The following is a 17,761-nucleotide window of genomic DNA, read 5'->3' as shown; positions in this document are numbered from 1 at the left end:
AAGCCGAGATCGAAGAGGTGCACGCCGCCAACATCGTCCAATCACCGCCAGGCGCAGTAATATCCTGGCGAGCTGTTCGGATTACTCAACCGCGGCAAGGGAATGCCAGGAACAAATAAGGGACTGCGCAATCGAGTTTTTGTCAAGGTTCATCGTGTTGAACGACGAGGAAGTTGGCGGTGGCGAATAATAACGGCGAAAGTAAATTTGAACAGGGACCGGAGGAAGATTATCGGGTAGAATTGAATGAATGAACTGCGTAAGGGAGTACGTGCTCACGCCGACTGAAGGAGAAAAAAAAGGGGACGAGAGAGGAAACGACGCTCCCAAGAAAAGTTCGGTCCCCCATGTTACGAGTCACGCGCAGTGGGGAAACGCCGCCGCGTTTCTCTCGCCCTCTTTTGCTGGCTATTCTCGCAGCTTCTTTTGCTCTTCCTCGAACCTTTGAACATCACGAACGTAAGGAAGTGTAGCAGAGCGGGAAAAAGTAACACGAAACGGGAGAAGGAGCGAACAAGAACGGTTCTCTTCTACAGAGCAGAGTAAAGGCTCAACCAGACGTACGCGTTCCAATGCGTCCGCACACGCCGCGCTGACTCGACGTCGCGTGGCGCCCGACGGAGGAAGAGGGCGCGCACCCAAACGATGCAAGAGTTGCCGCGCGTCTCGTCGCGGCGGCGCAGTGTTGCTAGCTTGCCATGTTCAAGGCAGTCTAGCCTTCGCTTAACGGCCACGTTAAGCGAGGTGTTACATATTAGACAGTTTTAGTTTAGCGTCAGCAACTATAGCGTACGCTATACGCTATAATATAGCGTACGCTAAGCAGCGCACGTTTTCTACAATTTTAGTTGACCGGCGATATCTTCGAATCTCAGAGGCCATATGCCGTTGTTGCGGCTATTTCGCGCCATTAGCGACAGGTGGCGCTGACATCTCGAACGTTTCTTTCGTTAGGCTTCGACTCGTTCGAAACGAGAAGCGATCTCGAAAACACTACGAGGTTATCCATAATACTCTGTCGTCGAAGCGGCCTGAGACTAAGCGAAAGCCGTTTACACAGTCATTTGCTACGAACGAAGTGCATTTTACAAAAGCAACGCCAAATTCAATTCGAAGCGGGCAGCCGGGACTGCCGCCATGTTTCCCGCAAGCTCCGCAAACCCCGCAACAACGCTAGGGTGACCCGGGCTTGCCTGAACGTTGCGCGAAGTGTCGTTCCGGAAGTGACGTTGGCTTGCCGTGGTCATGTGAGGTGTGTCATGCTACTGACGCGAGCGGCAGCTTCCGGCGCGGGCGCAAAAATTCTAGCGGTTGTAGGTCTCCACGCCGCCGCGCGCCGACACGCGAAACAGCCTCCGCGCCTGACGCCGTACGCGCCCAGGCGTGGTGCGGCGCGTGCGGGCGCATTGGAACGCGTACGTCTGGTTGAGCCTTAAGAGAGAGAGTGGAGGCAGACAAGAAGTTTGGGGGTGAGGAGGGGGAGGGGAGGCAGGAGCGGCTTGCACGAAGAGGTCCCGGAGTCTTTGCCAACCCCGGACAGCTTTCGGTATAGCGCCCCCGCCGAGGCGGCGCAAGGCATAACTACAGAGGATTCCGGACAGTTACAAATGCTCCCCAATACCCTTCCAACTTTCCAAGCCATTCGGCGCCGGAGTACGTCGCGCCTCCCCCTTGCCCGCACCCCACCTTCCCTTCCTCAGCCTCCGCTCGCTCCTTTCTCCAGGCTCTCTCTCCTCTTTCAATTCCCCCCGCCGTTCCAGCACAACTCGGGAACGGTAGAGCGGCGCACTCAAGGCTTTGCTCACGGGCTTCGTTTGCTTTCGGCTTCGCCTTTTGCGCCGTGTTTTAAGTTGTACGCGGTTCATTTTCTCTCCTTTTCTTTGTTTGCTTTCTTCAAAAGCTCTCATCTTTATTTTTCAACTTCTTTTCCCTCTCGCGCCATTCTTCTCTTGCACCCCCTTGTTCCTCTCCCCTCTTATCCTCAAGCGCATCCAATCTGTCTTTCTTTCCCCTTCGGGTTTTACTGTGAGCCCCGAGCACGTTTCCGCTAGCTCCGTTTTCTTCCGCAATTTGGAGGAAACGCCTCAAGAAGTAAAAAAATTAAGATCTACATTATACATATAACACAGGCAAGGAAAGAACTTAAAGCAGGAAAAGAGTACGTGCACTAAAGCGTGCATCGAAGGAAGACGTTGTACGGAGATTCGCAGAAACGGAAAAAAAAATACCCATATTATGACCATAAAGGAAGAAAGAAAGGCAAAAAGAGATAAACGCAAGCAAGGAGTACGCACGGCTATGTGTTATGAAAAAAAAAAAAAAAACAGAGGCACTGATAGAAAAGAAGGTGCGGCGGGCCGACGGAAAAGGGTGTCCCGCGTTTCTAGACGGTCGGGTGTCCCGTTCCTGGAAAAGAAAAAAAAAAGGCAAGGGGGGTGTTCCCGAATTTTGCGGCTCGGGGAAAATGAGACCTCCAGACACATTCCCGACATTTCTGAGAACGGGGGATAAAGCATATATACGCAGCGTAAAGAAGAGCGGCAGCGAAAATGAGACAAAAGAAAGATGATAATAAACGGGTATAAAGACAGCCAACGCGCCAAGCAAGCGTAAAGCGATACGAGCGAGGAGAAAGAATAATGAAAAAAAAAAAAAAGGGAGGCAGTGATGGAAACGTGAGAAGTAAATTCAATGCTCTGAGACGAACGGCGACTAAATAAAGGAAGCGAGCGACGTCAGACTCCACCCCCCCCCCCCCCCCCCCACCCTCCATATAAGGACAGCATGTTTTGCAAAAATCCTTATAAATCGAAGTCGTCTGGACCCGAGGAGGCGCACTTCCGGAAAGATGGGCGAGGAAAGTGAGATTGAAGAGAAGGGGCGGAGATGGCGGGGGGGGGGGGGGGGGGGAAGGAGGGCGCAAGATTTTTGGGAACTGCCTTCTATGAAATAGATGTGATCCGCTAAAAGCAGCGCGAGCGCGCGCTGGCAGATTCACCGAACGTCCCACTGGGCTTCTCGCACATATATAAAAGGTGCCCGGTGTTTCTTCCTTTCTCGCCGTTTTGTTGAGTGTTCCCCGTTCGCGGCCAGGATAAACGGACATGTGTGTCCGGTTGCGTGAAAACGCAATCTGAGACCTTGCAACTATACATTTGCTTTCTTTCTTTTTGTTCGAGTCGCCGGTTTCCTATACCTCGTCGCGTCACCGTAACTTAAGCCTGGCGCACAGCTCTGCTAACTATATGTATGGCGCCAACGGTTGCGCAAGATTGACGAATGTCGCCCGCTTGCTTACAACACGCCGGCCTAGGGCAGACGACGCCCAGGGGCTTAAGAGGTTGCAGCACACGGACTGCGCATATAAGACGGCCTTAAACACTTGCCCTGCGGCTAACCGGCGCAACGGGTGAAAGGCGCAAGCCAGTGACATAGGGACACGCAATACCTGTCTCAATGCGCTCCCGAACAACGGTGAGCCAAGTATTTGCGTATAATACATTGCAGCATATCTGTCAAAAGTCAACGCTTCCTGAATTGAGCATCCTACGTGCGCATTAATGTGATGCATATTTTTTATGCTGCGTGTGCAATCAACAAAGAGCACATGACTACAATAAGTCATTATGGAAAACTCGTGCTCGCAGAGGCTATATATATATATATATATATATATATATATATATATATATATATATATATATATATACTTTGCCTGGCAACCAGTGGCCCCACGGAAAAGGTGTGCGAAGCTCTCACAGTGCCGACAGGCTGAGTCATTACCAACCTCTCGCTTGTTCCCTAAGTTAGACAAACCTGTCCAATCACGCTATTGATCAGACTGTGTCTGTATTGCGTACAAAAGTTTACATCGGCCGACAAAACTGTTTGCTCCTTTCACAGTGCGAAACGGTGTATTTAAATTTTTTTTTTAACGGCCACTCAAGCGAGGGCAAACAAAGCGAAATTTCATCAGCGTTATACATATAGGGGCTCGTGGCTTCAGTTCGTTCACCTGAACTGCATGGCTGCATTTATCGATTCGGTCAGAAGGATCGTGGAGTCTATGAGAGGCACAAACATAAACAACGGCTGCTGAAGTCGCTTTGCCGCTGAACTACGCGTACACACACACAACGCGCGCGGCAATCCCGTTACGAACCGCTAATCTACGCCGCGTAGCAAGGCGCAGCTCCGCAGGTGCGTTTTTCAAGCACGGTAGAGAAGCTCGCAATTAATTAACTACGGTCGACCATGAGCGACGCGGTTATTATTCTGACCGACACAATCCCCGCTACGTGCTCGAAGCGATGCGAGCGCGAGCGCGTGCGTTCCTTCTCTCGAGCACGTATCTACATACCACGACGGAAAAAAAAAAAAAAATACACTTTGGGCGCCGCGTTGCAGCTGCCGCGAACCCGCGCGGCTGGCATCAAGCGCCCCGGCTCGGGCACCGCGTATAAGAAGCGGCGCATCGAGGCCTATATACGGACCGCTTGCCACCCCATAGCCGCTCTTCGCACCGTTAATTAAACGCCCGGCAGCAGTGAAATTAGCTGGATTCTATGCCGCGCCGCGTAGGTGAATCCCGCGGTCGGCGGCAGTAACGCGCCCGCTTGAATAACGCTGGACTAGCGCGCGCAGGTCAGCTATGCGCGGAACAACGCGGCGCTTATTCCACTAACGCGCGCGCCGCACCGCGCGAAATGCGCGCTATAGCTCGCTGGCGCGTGCTGACGCTGCGGCAGCGCAATAATGTCGCTGACGCCCGTCCTTATGCCCGAAAAGATGTCCGAGATGCGTGCGCTGCTGCGCACGCTCTCTGGAAACGCGGGGCGAGCCGCAGGATTCCACGTTCCTTTCGGGTGCAGCCAGCACCCAGTCCATGCATGCAGCAACAATGGTGCGATGTACTATATATATATATATATAGGCAGGTCGGTGCACGCTTACCTGAAGAAGATTTATCAGAACGAGTAAAACGGATCTAACCAATGACAGTCGTACTACGTACTTCTCAATCATCACGCCATATCCCATTCCACTGTATACGGTGACGCTCGCATCGTTCCCAAACATCCTCCTGCTCCCCATTCACTATAAAGCACTGGGCTGAGGACATTGTTCAATAATGGTTTCTTCTTAATGTCCATTTGGCTAATTATGGTCCGTATAGGCATGAATACAAAGAGCCAACGAGCTTAACGATCAGACCTGCTTCATTTTATCACGCAATTAACTGACATTTAGCACCTTCTACATCTCTAACCCAATTCTTTCTTTCGCGTCTTTTTGACGCTGTCTTCATTCCACGGCTGCGTGCGCAAAAGCGCGTTCTTTTCTCTAGAGATGTTTTCGGCTGATTGGTGTACGTGTCTCGAACTGTCTCAACGCACCGATTGGCCGCGGCGTCCTGGAAAAGAGCGGCGTTCCCACCGGCAGCTGCAGCGCTCACGCACCGACTTTGGCGATGGCTCTTCTCTTTCCTTTCACTCTTTTCGCCACTCAGTCTCCCCTAGAAGGTGAGAAACCAGACTACAGCAGTGCCTTCATCGCTTTTTCTCTTTTCCTTCTAATATATGTGGGCAAGCCACATCAAATACTGAATTGAATTCTAGCGTTTTACGTGCCGAATTCACGATTTGTTTATGAGGCACACCGTAGTTGGGGGCTCCGGACTATAATTTTGATCACCAGGGCACCTTTAATGTGCCCCTAATGCACGGGACAGGGGCATTTTTTGCATTTCCCCCCCTTCGAAATGCGGCCGCCGCGGCCGGGATTCCATTCCCCGATCTCGTGCTTAGCAGCGCAACACCACAGCCGTTAAGCCACTGCGGCGGATGTCATCAAATATACAGTATCAGAGAGAGAAGAACGGGAGGGGAGGGGGCAGGGGGGTTAAGTTGGTGCCTCTAAATCCCGCCACAAGAACCCGTGACGTACCACTATACTACACCCCTCTTTCATCGACTTTGGGCTTCCTAAAACGTGCCTGTTCACTTGCTATCACACGCTCCACACAGCGAGCTATCACCTTCAGTCATTCATCTTTCCGATGTCGAAACGGATTCTGGAAGGAGAAAAGCGCGTCGAAGCAAATGCGGTCCACGCGCGGCAGCCACTTCGAGCGAGATAAACGACTTTGTAGCGGACGGAATAGGATCGAGGTATAGGGCTGAAATATTTGCGGGGATATATTCCATCCCGCCGCATTCGCGCCCCATTCTATTGTCGAAGAGGAAGGTAGCTCTTTCGCTGTCGCGAGAGATTTCACGTCTGCTGCCAGTAGGTTCGACACCGCACTGTTCCCGCTATGAAGCTCTTTCACTACTAAGGCGATGAATAGGGTAAGCATGAACTGGCGTCAGCCAATCAGAGGCTACGGGATTCAAACCTGATGGAATTCAGCATCCTAAGCACTCGGGAAGTCAAAAGCATTGCACTGGTCGACGGTGTAATTGTTCAGAAGAGCTAACCACAGTTCAACGTTCACTAAAGTTTATCGGCACCGGCCTCTCAGTATGCTGTTCATCTTTGTTTCTTTTATATCTACATATAACTTATCTTTCTTTCTTTATAAAGAAGATAATACACAGATGGATGAAACGACCTATGAATTAGCTTAATCTATCCAAAGCAAGCTCTTTATTACCGAAGAAACTCGAGAAGAAAGGATAAGAGATAGCTGCCCCGTTGACTTTATCTACTGCGAGTTCAGCCCCTGAGTTCCACCAGATACGAAGCAGCCAGTTCAGATGTTTGTAATTTTCTTTTCAATAAAATTCTAAATGTATTTAAATTATAGCTTTATTGGCGGTTGGGCCCACTGCGGTAGCCCAGTAGTTATTGTGTTGCACTGCGGAGCTCGAGGTCTCGGGATGGATCCCGACCGCGGAGACCGCATTTCGATGAGGGCGAAATGCAAAAGGAGCTCGTGCACTTGGGTCCAAATTGATGCAGTGCCCCCAACTACGGCGTGCTAATAACGAGATCGTGGTATTGGCACGCAGTCCCCTAGAATCAATTTTTTTTTTCATTGCCAGTTAGGTACACGTTCCCTTTAAGTGTGAACCGCTCTTTACGTCCACGGTTATACTTGGGCGTAGAAAACCCGGTACACATGCAAGAGCCACTGACGAGGCAACGACCTTCCCGCGGGCTCTTCGCCAGCAGCTCGGCGGCGGCGGCTTTCGCTCCCGAAAAAATCGCAGGCGACGACGGGATTCGGTTCAGAGCCAAAGGAACTTCTCCTATCTCCGTGCAACCCACAACAAAAACTGTCAGCGAACGCAAGCACACCCAGGTGCAGAGCATACGCACACGACCCGAAACACGCAAGTAAAAAGGAAAGCAACAGTGTTGCGCGATCAAATCGAATCCTCCTGCGCTCGCCTCCACCCTTCCTTTTTTTTTTTTTTTTTGTGCCATCGACCTTAGCGCTCTTGGAAGGTGAGCCTGTGGAGCTTTGCCGCATTCACGTTATTCTCGTCCTCGTCCCTCGAGTTGTACCTTCGCGCCAGGCTTCCTGCGGATTCTTTCACTACAGCGCCCTCCCTCCTCCTTTTCCTTTCCGTTTTTATGCTTATTTATTGTCATTATTACGATTAAATTCCTCGAAGTTCAGCCTCGCTGAACTATGTTGACAGCTAGTATATAGTTTGGAGATTTCGCATTTTTGCTCAGCCTTTTTTTTTTTTTCACCGCTGTGGTCTGGCAGCGCCAGTATTTTCTATTTCCTTGCCTCCGGCCTGCTGCTTCTCCATTATTATTTTATTTACGAGCTTCATTCCCTCACCTTTCCGTCGTTCCTTTCACGCAGGTTCACAGCGCCCTCTGTAGCGCCTTTTATATACCAGCCCTATCTCTCTTTCGTCTCTTTTTTCGCTCGTCTTTCTCTCACTCTTCTATATATGTACATATATCCAATACTGGTCTGTGCGCTTCCCGCTGCAAACAGCCTCTCTCGCGTGCACCCTTCGGAATTCCGGCAAAAGGAAAGCAAGGCCGCTGCTTCCGAAACTCCAGGCGACACGGGTGCACTTCGCTCCGCCACATGGCCGACGCGTTCGCTCCGTCGCTGAATAAATTTTGGACTTCGCGCGCGTCGCGCACCGCGAGCAAGAACGTACTACAAAGGAGATGAGAGCGATCAGAAAGTTTCGAGAGAGAGAAAGAGAGAGAGATAAAAGAAAGTTAAGAAAAATGCTACAACGAAAAAGAAAATGGAGAATGTATACAAACAACAATCGCGCGCCAGTGAAGGCGCCATGCGCAGGATAACTTGTGCACGGGGTATACACCGAAAAGATGGAAGAAACCGCGACAGAAAGTCACAGCTCCGCGATGAGGAGAGCGTTACGCCATGCACGTGCGCGAAATGACTCGGAGGTGCCTATATCTGGCCCCTCAAAATTCATTTCCATTCGTCTAATCCTATACTCCATTCATAGTTTGTGAGGCTGGTGAGCGAGGAGAAAGTGTGGAATGATGACAAGCATCTAGGGAAGACAAGATTAGATCGGGTTAAGCGAAGGCACGTTGACCAGAGAGCGCCCCGCCTGGACAGAGCCTGGACAATCGGTGTGACGTGAACCTCTCTCTCTCTCCGTCCGTCCGTCCGTCCGTCCGTCCGTCCGTCCGTCCGTCCGTCCGTCCGTCCGTCCGTCCGTCCGTCTGTCCGTCCGTCTGTCTGTCTGTCTGTCTGTCTGTCTGTCTGTCCGTCTGTCCGTCTGTCCGTCTGTCCGTCTGTCTGTCTAATGTTTTCGATCCTATAAGAAGTTACACGTGTGCATTAACTGCTAGAAAACACATTAAACCAGCAGTCGTGCCGTATTGCACGAAAAGTATCTAACTCGTCTGGTGCAACACATGACAACGTGTTGCATGAGTTACGTATACTTTCAGCTACAAAACGTTCTCATGTGTTGCACCAGAGATGCACAGCTATATTCAGCGCCTCCGTCTCGGACAAAGAACCGCTTGTAAAATAAAGTGGATCTCTCCCTATGATGCAAGTGGCGGTGGAGCGAAAGCCGCCAAAGCATAACACTTGCAAAAAGCTCAGTCCCATTACTCATCGCTAACTTTATGTCATTTTGGGTATCCTTTTTTTTTTTCTTTATCTCTACGCCACTTCAGTTCATACTGTTTTAAAAGTGGGCAGACATGAAAACGCTAATGGTCCGCGCGCCTGCGGCGACCTGCTCTCACCTTCGAAGATGGAGTCATGCGTCTTCAACACTAGTACGGGTTCCGGTCATTACTGCGGATCCAGGCTTATTCATGCTGAAATGTATTGCGTGATCTCGAGAGTTGAGCAACACTACCCGGCGCCTAAGGCGCTCCTTGTACTCGCAAATGTAACCTGGGTCTCGATTTCTTTCTCTTCAGCGGCAGACATCCAGATTTCCTCCTCTAACGTTCGCAAGAAAAGGTCCTACTTCCAAGCGCACCAGACAAAGAAAGAAAGAAAGCAATCGTTAGTGCTTGAGTGCCCTGAAGTAAGTACTAAAAGAAGAAAGGACAAGTACGCGTACAGCAAGTTACAACACCGCAACATAAGCTGCTTCCAGATCTGCAGTACTGCGAACAAAGCAATGCGCCATTCGGAAGACAATTGGGCGCCTTCCCTCCCCTCCCCCCCCCCCCCCGTCAAATCTGAGCTTTGTAGAATGGTGGTTTCATTCTCTTGTTTCATAGCTCTACTTTCAAACACTACGAAACCAACGTCGTGGTACCAAAAAGGGTTTCTGTGGATAAACTCAAAAGAGAGAGGAAAATTAGTTGAGGATAAATATAATAAAAGAAATTACGTGTTTCTACCTCAACTACTGTAGTAGAACAAATACTAATCAACTAAAGTAAGAATTAACTCAATGATTGTGAAATATGTGTGAGCAACAACAGCAAAGAACAAAGAAAAACAACATCTAAAATGCAGTAGACCACTTGAGAATTATACCGCCGACGGTTAAGAACGGCTGCCGAATTTATTCGGCTTACTTGATACATTTGTTACCGATACGATAAGCACGCGTAGTTAAAACAGTTGTGTGTCGGAACGAAATTTACAGTCCTTGTTAGGGCAGTTCCCAGAATGAGTCGCAATCTTTTTAAGGCGCTAGTATCATTTGAGGGCGAGCGTTGCAACTCCTTTAGTTCAAGGGTCAATTAACGAATCTGCGCGTGTAATATTTAATCACAACTCACATGAAAGTGCCGGTGCTTTTTGTACTCTAAGCTGCCATGGACAACAGAAAATCTAGTCTAGTATTGTAGCAAAATTATATGTTCATTCGTTTAGCGAGAGACAGAGAGAAAAAAAGAAAACAAGGTTGTATAGAAAGTCAGAAAGTGAACCAGAGGTAGCTTCGGTTGGCAAGCCTGCACGAGGGAAGGAGTAAGGAGATAAAAAGAGACAGAGAGAGATGAGGGGGAGAGAGAGAGAGAGAGGGACGAGCACAAGCAAACCGCGTACACTATATATAGAGAGGTAGGGGGCGGCTTTTTTAAAGCCTATCGTGAAGGCCCATATATACTATAGAGCGCAAGAGTCGTAGTAATGCGAATAAGGCTTTCTGCGCGGATGTTCTTTAGTATATAGCACTGGCCTAGAGCTTTTAGCTCTGATCATGGACAATTGTCGAACTGCTTCATCACTCGGCACATCACCTGCCTCTGGGCCTTATAGCACGGGCAGACAAAGATAATGTGTGCGAGCCTCTCTTCATGGCTGCATCTGTCGCACGTGGGCCTGTTGGCCATTCCAGTAAGGCAGGCATAAGGGTTGGTAAGTGCAACGCCTACAGCTACAGACGGTACATCATGATCTGTTCACGTCGTGGCAACCCAGGCGGTAGATGCACTTGTATGTCTGGATACAACGAACGCAAACGACACATGATGAAAACGTTCAAGCCCCACAGGGCAAAGTACACTCACGGGACATCAGTCGCAGCCCAACCGCACCGTCTGTTCGCGAAAGTGGAATCAAGAGACATCGACCACTTTCATGCTCAGATCGGGCAGCTTCGTCGGCGTGTTCATTCCAGCTGATGTTGCAATGTCCTGCAAGCCATCGATATATTATGTTGTGTCCTTTGTCGTGGCGGCGATGATATATATGCCGAATTTCTGAGGCCATTTGTTCGTTCGGTCCATTGCGCATTGGGCTTTGTATGCACTGAAGGGCTGCCTTGGAATCACTAAAGAGTGTCCATTGTTGCGGTGGTTCCTGATTAATGGAAAGAAGTGTAGCACGGAGCGCCGCAAGTTCTGCACCCGTCGAGGTGGTCACACATGAATCCTTTAACTTGATTTCTGCAGACTTTGCCGGGATGATGAATGCAGCAGGAGATCTGTTGAATTTTACCGAACCACCTGTGTCGGCATGTTGGCGGAATCTGTGGACGTTGTATATGTATTCCAAAGTTGCTTTTTTCAAAGCTTGCAACGGCGCTCCAGCTTTCTCTTTGATGCGCGGAATTGTCAATTGTACTTGCGGCCGGTGCAGAAACCACAATGGGACTGATATAATCGTGTAGCAGGCGCGAATTGTGATGGCAAGTAGTGCTGATGTCTTATACAGTACTTCTGACAAATGTTGAATGTGGCCTTTTTGCTGGCAAGCAAGCAAGCAAGATGGTGTGAGGGAATCCGAGTCAGGTGTCGTATGTGTGCTCTCAGGACACCCGTAGCAATGTAGACCGTCAAAGGAGAACCTCTGGCAATGGCCACTGTCGCAATTGGTGACGTAGTTTTGGGGAGACCAAGACAAGTTCCGAGCGCTTGGGCCTGCACACTCTAAAATCTATGGAAATTTGTACTGCGGGTGAAGTGAATGTGAAGTGCTATTGGCAGCCGGAACAACAGCGCTCTGAGAGCAGCTGAAAGTTCGGTAGGGGTAGGTTTTCTTTGGCTACCAATCTACGAAGGGCTTCGCATCACTGTGCACCGAGTCTGAGAGCAGTATATGAACCAGTCAAGTGTACTATTAAAGTGCAATGAACGCTCTGACTCACGAACATGCAAATAGACCAGAACAAACAGCGTAAAATTCCGTGTGGTGCGGAAACTTCGGATTAGTTGTGAGCACCTGGTGTCTTTTAGCGTGCACCTAAATCTAAATGCGCTAGCGTTAGGTTTGTTCGCGGCCGCCGAGGCCGAGATATCGAACCCGCGACCTCGAGCTAAGCGGTGTGCGCCACTGCAGCCACAAGGGCGAATGCGGTGGATCACAGAAGGTGTGACTGCTTTGCCTTTGTACAAGCGTAATTGGCTCGACTCATTAGTCCTCTTCCGTGTCGCTTTAACATTACGTCATAGCCTCACATAGCCGCAATGCGATGCTATAGATGCCATATACAACGGTCGCGCTTCGAGGGGTCCTGCTGCCGTTCCAGTTTCCTAAAGGTATACTGCAAGCACTGTGCACTGCTCTTGACAGGTTGGACAACGACCCCGTATTGAAACAGGCCAGACGGTACTAGCCTGTTCCGAAATAATCTGACCGCGTAGGCAGGAGGCGTGACCCGAGGCTTGGGGGTGAGCAGGGTGCCGGGAAGCACTGCCGCAGTGGGACGCGCGCATTGGCACGATCGCAGTCCCGATTGGCTGACACCGCCCTGTAGTTCTACTTGGGTGTCTAATTATCATGAAACGTAGCGGAGCGTGGTATACTTCCCGTGGACGTGGACATTGAATGTCTTGACGAGAATAGCTAAACTCACCCCCCACCCTCTTCCTCTTTTCTTTTTCGTCAGTCTTGAGCGACAAGTTGCGAGACGGTATGCGCACTTCGACATGCGTTCGTGAATGCGGGTGCTTGTGGCTGTTGCGCACCTGTGTGTGTTCCGCGGCATTTTTGTTCCTTTTACATGCCTATTCCCAACCCACGACGCTGCGTGGCAGTGAAGAAATCGTATCTTTCCTCTCGGCTAAGTGGGCACCAACAAGAAGTACTACGTTCGGCTGGATTCGTAGTCGACACTGCATCTAACACACCAATACACGTCAGTCCTAAGCATTCATGCGCAAGTGTTTCCTGGTACAGGAAAGACAGAAACGAAGGACGGTTCCCGATGCCACTCCGAAGTTCGCACACCATATTTCCCGTGACGTCATTAATTTTGACATCAGCTGTTCAGGACTAATACCTTTTGTTAATTTGATTTGAAACAAACCTTACGTTCAATATCTCTAGAACATTTCCCGCACAAGAACTGCCAAACACTACTCGAAAACGCTGCGAATTGCCCGACGTCCAATTGACGTCATCATTGAGCCACAGTATTTCCTCTCTCTCTCTCTCTCTTTTGTGTGTGTGAGGGGGGCGCGAGGAGGGGAATAAAAGAAAACAGAGACTCTCAAATTCAAATTCTGAATTTGAATTTGTGTGTGAATCGATGTGTGTGTAATCAAATTCTCAATTACACACACACACGCATACACACACGCACAGAAAGCGAGAGAGAGAGAGAGAGGGAATGAAAAAAAAAAGTAGCAGGAGAAGCGAGAGAATCAAAGGGTCTCCATGCTTCGCTTCCTTACCTTTCTTATCGTTCACCCTACTTACAAGCTGCCGTCCGCCAGCGACATTCTGGGACGTGTTGAATCATAAAATACGAATATATAAAACGGAAGGCAATCCACAAACACACAGTTACTCTCTCGTTCGACGCAGCAAGTACAGTTGGGTCTGCAATGCGCTCGCTCCCGACAAAGGACACCGCTAAGTGCGTTTCGTCCGCCAACAGCGTCTTCCTTCGTCAATTATTGGAACATTGATTCTGCGCGCGGCTCCCAGACGGGCACATCGATCCGACGCGCACACACGGATGGACTCGACAAGACCGCATCGCGCGCGAGACAATTACTTGTTCTGAGGAAACAACGTTAATTCTTCCTCTCGACGCGCTCATGCACTTCCGCGTATGGTAAAGAAAAGATAAGCAACAATCAGTCTCTGTTTAAATAGTTCGCGCGAGGTCTAACAAGTTCTATCAACGTGGTATACAAGAAAAAGAAAAACGAGTCACCGATCTCCAAACGCGACTCGCCACGCGTTTAGAGACAAAGTGAAAAGTCATAAAACGGGTCTGTCATTGAAGTGGAGCACTCACGACCGTCGCCAATGATCGCTGAGAAAGAAAACTCTGAGGATAAAGTGCTCGTCGTAACTAAGTCGCTCGCAAATTTATTCAGGATTCGCTCTTGTCTCATTCGACATGTATTCTTTTGCAATGAGCGCGCGTTGACCGAGTCGATATTACGTTGCGCGGGCACGAATCTTCTAGACTAATTGAGACGCATTTATTTAAAGAGTGTTGTCCTCCGCCACGGTAATGTTCATAGGAAAATTAGGCTCAGCGTTCAAGAGCTCAAATGAAGAAAAAGAGAAAGAAAAGAAAGAAGGAAAGAAAGAAAGTCGTACCACAGTTTTTTCGAAGAGGTTGCGGCTGGAGCAGCAGCAGAGACCGCTTACCTGCAACGAAGAAAGGACACATTCAACAAAAGGCGTAGAGATAGCAGACACCACAGGGATAACAGTAAGGTAGAGATGACAGACTAAAGGCGAGCGGTATCCATACAAAAGTGCTACTAGAAATGGCGCTGGAGCAATGCGCGCACCTTTCCTTTTGTATTATATATATATATATATATATATATATATATATATTACAACACAAACAGCACACACCGAAGTACAGATGAAAACAGACAACCCCATCGCTGCCATTGTACCGTCCGCGCTTTGGAAAGGACAAGTACAAAACACCAACAAATCCGTCTAGATGCATTAGTAGAAGCTCGCGGGTTTCCTTTCTTCGCTTTCGCTTCTCGGAGTATCTGTGAGCGCGCCGAAATGTATATCGCGAAAGAGGGAGGGGCGGTAACGTATTGCGTGTTTGGAAACGCGCGCGTGGTCACAGCGCTTCCGTTTAGTACTTAGAATATTGAACACAAGTACAGCGAACTTTCAAAGACAGCAAGAGACGCAAGCCTGCAATGCGCGAGCCGACACCGACAGCAGGGCGAGTGGAGGGCCGCAGGCTCGAAGCTTCACATTGTCCGCATAAGCTCGCGCGCAACTCCATCGATCATCTCGTCGCGGACGTCAGCCAGGTCGCACTGACACGCCGTCATTTGTCGATGGAAGAGGAACCGCGAAGCATTGTAGTGAGGCTAGGCGCTCAGCATCTTGGAGAGAGGAGAGAGAAGGAGAACTGCGCATGCGTGCACACGCGGATCAGCGTATATAGACGATGAGTTAGCGCTGCACCCTCGTTACTGCGTGGCGGTTTATACCGGGATGCAGAATCAACTCGCCCACAGACACGTACACGCCTGACCGAATCACAATGGAGAGAAAGGAAGACAGAACTAGCGTGGGGTGGGGGGGGGGGGGGAGCATTGCTCAAGTGACGACAACGGTTTTGACAAAGAGCAGCCAGCGATACAGAGTGGAAAGAGACGACGTTCGAGACCCGGCTGATGTCGGTGACACATTTACGTTTATTTTCGTCCTGCTGCCATATCGCCGAGTGTAAGCCTTTTCGAACGCGTGGCGGGGGGGAATCTCCGAACGAGCAAAGTCACCGAAGCGGAAACACAATCGGCGAAGCCACCGAGAAGAGAGCTCGCGCGCGCTAATTTCTGGATTCGGGTTCGGCTAAGCGAGCGGAGCTCGCGAGCTGAATTCCTCCAGCAGCCGCTCAGAGTCGCGAGTTCGCTGCCACGGCAACGCACACACCCTCGCAACGACGACAACAACAACAACAGCAGCAACGGCAACAATAACAAATTCCTCCCGTGGCGTTAGTTCGTTTGTGCTTTCGTCCGCGACATATGGGAGAAGCCCTACCTCGAGCACGCTCTGCCGGAGAAAGAGACTCGAGTATACAGCTGGAGAGACAAAACTTGACCTCCTCTCCACATAGTCGCGAAGATGGAGTGGCGAAGGAAGGACACGGGCACGCCGAGGCAGAATTCGTGCGCCTACGTGCCGCACGCCGGTTTTTCTAGTTGCGTGCAGGCGAAGGAGCATAAAAGCGCGCCGGAGTTTGCACGGTTACGAGAGCGCGGAACGACATTCGGATCTCACCAAATATTGTGGCGCAACCTCGAACTTTGCTCCTCGCTCAGCACTGAAATAAGCTGTCCTGCCCCCAGGAGAGATCAGCCTTAGTTTCGTTTAGTCTCTTCTAGTCCATTCTATTTCGTGTGTTAGCGGGATGCCGGAGGCACTAAATGAGCCCCAGACAAAGCCGGAGTCTCTGGTAACCTTCGTGTCCAAAACTGTCAATTGAAAAAAAAAAAGGGGAAAAATACAAATCGCTTATTCTTTGCGCAGTGTGGATGTTGGGAACGCTAGAAGGGCTTCTATAGAAGAGCGCGGAACAGTTTCGTAATCGCAAACAAGGCAATGCCGCGATTGCGACGGCAACATTCCGAAGACAAAGGAACGGCAGACTCCTGCCGCGCATGCGAATCGGCCGCGTTTCAAGTTGCACATATTGCGCAGCCGATACGTAAATATTACTCGGCAGAGAACGGGAAAATGCACTCTCAATACAAAGACACCACGAAAAGCGCCAAAGAGCACTTGCTCGCCAGCACCCCCAAGTCCCCGAAAGCCGGGCTTTGTTCGGAGTGCCCGAGCTTCCCAAAACGATCGAGCGGACTTATTGGCTGCAAGGCGGAGCCAGATCGAGAGGCCCAAGTTTTGCGGCGTTTCTCAGGCACAGCGAAGAGCTTCGTACAGCCGCGCTGCGCAGAACCCGAGTCGCTACAGATCAAGCGCCGACACTCGGGTGCCCCGCACACCGAACAAAGCCCGCTCTCACGCAGCCACGGGAAGGAGAAGCGAGCAGGCAGCCGAGGGAGGGGTGGAAAGCGCGACGCCCCGATGCTTTCTCATCAAAACCCAATTCCTGTGCCGAGTCCCGCTGAGCGCGGCCACAAGTTCCAGCTAGACGGACGTGCTCGCTGGCAGGTAAATAGGTGCGGCGGCGGCGGCGGGCTCGTTCAACGCCACGCGAAGGTATACACGTAGACACGCACAACAAACACGAGAGAGCCCCGGAGAGTGGGGCACGCAAGCGAAAGCGCGCCGCCGAAACAGCGACGGGCCGAGAGCGATGAGAGGCGGCCGGCTGAACAGCGACGGCCACTCTAACGCGAATGTGATGAGCTTTCGCGCGAGCGACGCAGCGATATTGAGATAGGGTCGGTTCCCCTGCCCCGTTTTATACCGTCCCGGACGCGCCCTCCGCTTGCGTGTGTGTTTGTAAGCAGCGTAAGTGCGGGCTTGCTAGTGTTGTGTTGCGTTGCGTTGCATGGGGCTGCGCCCAGTTCGCACTGTCGACCCATCGTGCGTGCAGTGGCAGCACCAGGTGTACACAGGTGCCGCGGGCGGACTCGTGGAACGCCGGAGGTGGGAATCGGCGGATGGGGGGCGGGGGTGTTGAAGAGAGCGACCGTTTGGAGGACGCTGCTCGGTGTCTGACAGTTGATGTGTGCTAGGAATAAAACGACTCGTACAAGAACATATTGTTGCGCGTCACTCGTGTTCGAGAGGAAAGCACGCCACGAGTGTGCACGCGGCAAGCGCTGGGAAGCCACAGAAAACAGAAAGCCACCGCTTAGTCGGCGCCAGCTTGGACGTTTACCAAATAGTTCACTTCGTCTCGCGGGTTGATAACAAAAAAAAAAAAAAGAAAAGAGAGAGGAGGAAAGAAAGTCAGAATATTACGCTGCA

At 50.6% G+C, this 17,761-nt stretch overlaps 1 protein-coding gene across 2 annotated transcripts in view; it reads right to left on the bottom strand.

The window, feature by feature from the left end:
- Positions 1-17,761, bottom strand: part of LOC126542193 (uncharacterized) — a 258,073-nt gene that overhangs the window by 177,972 nt on the left and 62,340 nt on the right. Inside the window, exon 2 of one of the 2 annotated variants that reach the window (XM_055077066.2) lies at positions 14,435-14,485. The exons of the other annotated variant lie outside the window; for it this stretch is intronic. The gene's annotated coding sequence lies outside the window, so the exon portion shown is untranslated. The remainder of the gene's footprint in view (positions 1-14,434; positions 14,486-17,761) is intronic. 2 annotated transcript variants of the gene reach the window in all.

The sequence above is a fragment of the Dermacentor andersoni genome, chromosome 2, assembly GCF_023375885.2.
Source record: "Dermacentor andersoni chromosome 2, qqDerAnde1_hic_scaffold, whole genome shotgun sequence".
Classification (NCBI taxonomy): Eukaryota; Metazoa; Arthropoda; class Arachnida; order Ixodida; family Ixodidae; genus Dermacentor; species Dermacentor andersoni.
Note: the sequence above shows the minus strand (reverse complement) of the source record. Positions and strands in the feature narration are given on the sequence as shown.